A 3,763-nucleotide genomic window follows, 5' to 3' on the forward strand; every position below is an offset into this window, starting at 1 on the left:
AAACTAATGTACATTTCCTTTAATCTTTTACATAACTGTGAATTACTCATGTAGATGGTGAATCTAAATTTTTCTTAAAACTAAGCTATATTTTAATCAATATTTACCAAAATGTTTACAAGCTTTATTATTGTTGTTGGAAATTAAATAGAAATGGGGCGTTCTCTGTAGCTCTTCGACCTGGTTTAATGAGCAAACAAGGAAACATCCAAAGTAGATTTTTATTAATATAAAATTTCCTGGGGGAACATCTTTTATAGAGCTGATAATGCAGCGGTTGCCCTCTCACTCCCGCCCTTTCACCCCCGCCCTTTCACCCCGCGGTGGGGGCGACCATGACGTCAGCGGAAGTATAAATACTAAGCTCTGTGGTGACGATGTCCATGGCGACGTCCTAACTCCAAAGTATATGCTGTTAAAAATACTAAACTATGCTTCCATTTTGTCCTATAATATGCTCAGTGGTCTCAATTGTTTAGACAACTGATGTTCCTAAGGAGGCGGAGGCCACCACAAACTGGGCAGAGGAATTTGGGCCCGAGTGAGGCCCAAGTGAGGCCGGCCCCTAAGCCATTCCTGATATCATAGTGACCTGAACTTGGCGACAACCTTATCCCCAGTCCGGCATGGACGACCGGAAGCCCAGCCCCCGAACGGAGCCCTTTGGGGCCTGGAAAAAACGAAGCTGGTATCTTACCTGGAAGTATAAACTGACAAACCAGCGGGCCCTGTGGAGATTCTGTAAGATAGGGGCCATGTTTTTCTTGCTGGTGACTGTCATTGTCAACATTAAGTTGATCCTGGACATTTGGCGAGCAATCAGCAAAGCCAGTGAACACCTGGCACCCCAACAAGGCTATGATAAGACCCTAGGTCCCTTAGCGACCCCATTGCAAAGAAGCAATGGTTCCCGGCGGCTCCTGCAATTGGAAGTGTACTCGAGCCGCAGCAAAGTTTATGTGGCAGTGAATGGTACCGTGGTGCTGGGGAATGAGGCCCAGAAGCAGCGTCGAGGCATCCATATCATTGTCCTCAACCAGGGCACAGGCCAGGTGATGGCAAAGCGCGTGTTTGACACATACTTACCTCATGAGGATGAGGGCATGGTGTCATTCCTTAAAATGGTAACACCCGGACGAGTGCTCATCTGTACTGTCAAGGATGAGGGCTCCTTCCACCTCAAGGACATGGCCAAGGCTCTGCTAAGAAGCCTGGGCAGCCATGCTGGCCCTGCCCTGGGCTGGAGGGACACCTGGGCCTTCGTGGTACAAAAAGGAGGTCCTGTCCTTGGGGAGGGGAATTCTAAGTCACCTACCACCTCTTCCTGGGGGAACCCAATCCGGCTGAAGTTAAAAATGCTACTGACCTCACCTGAAAATGCAAGGTGCCACTGGGCAGACACAGAGCTGAACCGTCGCCGCGGGCGCTTCTGCAGCAAATTTGAGGGCTATGGGAGTGTGTGCAGCTGCAAGGATCCCACACCCATCGAGTTCAGCCCTGACCCTCTCCCAGACAACAAGGTCCTCAATGTGCCTGTGGCTGTCATGGCAGGGAACCGACCCAGTTACCTGTACAGGATGCTTCGTTCACTGCTGTCAGCCCCGGGGGTGTCTCCCCAGATGATAACAGTTTTCATTGATGGCTACTATGAGGAACCTATGGATGTGGTGGCACTGTTTGGTCTGAGGGGCATCCAGCACACTCCTGTCAGCGTCAAGAATGCCCGCGTATCTCAGCACTACAAGACCAGCCTCACTGCCATATTCAACCTATTTCCAGAGGCTAAGTTTGCTGTGGTTTTGGAAGAGGACCTGGAGATTTCTGTGGATTTTTTCAGTTTCCTGAGCCAGTCTATCCACCTGCTAGAAGAGGATGACAGCGTGTACTGCATCTCTGCTTGGAATGACCAGGGATATGAACACACGGCTGAGGACCCAGCACTACTATACCGTGTGGAGACCATGCCTGGGCTGGGCTGGGTGCTCAGGAAATCCTTATACAAGGAGGAGCTTGAGCCCAAGTGGCCCACACCAGACAAGTTCTGGGACTGGGACATGTGGATGCGAATGCCAGCACAACGCAAGGGCCGAGAGTGCGTCATCCCTGATGTTTCCCGATCCTACCACTTTGGCATTTTTGGCCTCAACATGAACCGCTTCTTCCATGAGACCTACTTTAAGAAGCACAAGTTCAACACAGTTCCAGGTGTCCAGCTCAGGAACGTGGACAGTCTGAAGAAAGACGCTTATGAAGTGGAAATTCACAGGCTGCTCAGTGAGGCTGAGGTTTTGAACCACAGCAGGAACCCCTGTGAAGACTCTTTCCTACCAGACACGGAGGGCCACACCTACGTGGCCTTTATCCAGATGCAGAAAGATGATGACTTCACCACCTGGATCCAGCTTGCCAAGTGCCTCCATATCTGGGACTTGGATGTGCGTGGCAACCACAGGGGCCTCTGGAGGTTGTTTCGGAAGAAAAACCACTTCCTGGTGGTAGGGGTCCCAGCCTCCCCCTACTCAGTGAAGAAGCCACCATCAGTTACCCCAATTTTCCTGTAGCCACCCCCAAAGGAGGAGGGAACTCTAGGAGCTGCAGAATAGACATGAGACCTCCTCCAAGACCCTGAAGGGCTGGGTACTGTGTACCCCCAGGCAGGCTGGCCCTTCACTCCATCCTGTAGGATTTTGTAGATGCTGGTAGGGATTGAGGCTGGTTTGTTTTTAACATGAGATTTAATTACTAACTTCAATGGGAGGGTTCCCCTGCTCCAACACCCCTGTTTCTGAGTTGCAGGTCTGTTTATTTACTCCCTTGTTAGAGAAGGGCAGCAGAGTGCCTGGGAATCACTGGGATCCCTGGGCAGCTGATCTTGCCCTTTATACAGCCCCTTCTCCCAGGCCTGCCTCAGAATCTAACCTGTTTATTGACTATCCTGAGGGCCTGGATTTCCTTCTGGTCTGATGCGCTGCCCTGAGGGTAGAGCTTGCTCTTACTCAAGAAACTGCTGTGCCCAACCTGGGGCCACATGCTGACACAGACTTACTCAGAGACCCTTAGACACAAGACCAGGCCTCCTCTCAGCCTCCTCTTCATCCGTTTGTCCAGATTTCCAAAGCTGGGTAAATTGGTTATTGATTTAAAAAGGAGAAAACAACTGGGGGAGGGGAACCTCACAGTGCTACACACCATACCAAAACAAGAACACAAACAAAATCAAAACACATACACGCAACATTTTTATTGATTAAAGAAAAAAGAACTCTAGCACCATGAATTATATATTTTTTAGATTTTATTTGTGCTTTGTATTTTCCCTAGTACAGCATCTCTCTCAATTAAAACACTATCAAATGCTATCTTTTTAAATTTCACAGTGTGTCATATATTCCAGGTAAAAAATTGGAACCCTCCATCTGTTTTGCCTTATTTGATGACAGGGAATTTTATTTTGGAATGTCCTGAAACATCTGGGAAATGGCGTTGCATAACAATAGGTATAACTATTCTTAAGATTTCTTTCCCTTGGATATTGGTTAATTGTATTAAGTACTCAATATATAATGCTTAGCCAGTAAATTAAAGGCTAGAAAGGGAGGAAAACATCATTTATGGCTGTTTTGTTTCTTTGTGTGGCCCTTCTTAAGTTCATTGAATATTTATAGCTATTACATTTCGGTAAACACCTTTATGTTAAATTTTTTTGTTTCCTTCCTTTTTTGTTATGATGATAGTGAGGTCTTAATGCTAATGTTGGAAATAT

At 47.6% G+C, this 3,763-nt stretch overlaps 1 pseudogene; it reads left to right on the forward strand.

Annotated features, from left to right (window-relative positions):
- Nucleotides 1-626: 626 nt before the first annotated feature.
- Nucleotides 627-2,561, forward strand: LOC100964372 (annotated as a pseudogene).
- Nucleotides 2,562-3,763: the final 1,202 nt, after the last annotated feature.

This window comes from Otolemur garnettii, unplaced genomic scaffold (assembly GCF_000181295.1).
Source record: "Otolemur garnettii isolate 467f Iridium unplaced genomic scaffold, OtoGar3 scaffold00051, whole genome shotgun sequence".
Taxonomy (NCBI): domain Eukaryota; kingdom Metazoa; phylum Chordata; class Mammalia; order Primates; family Galagidae; genus Otolemur; species Otolemur garnettii.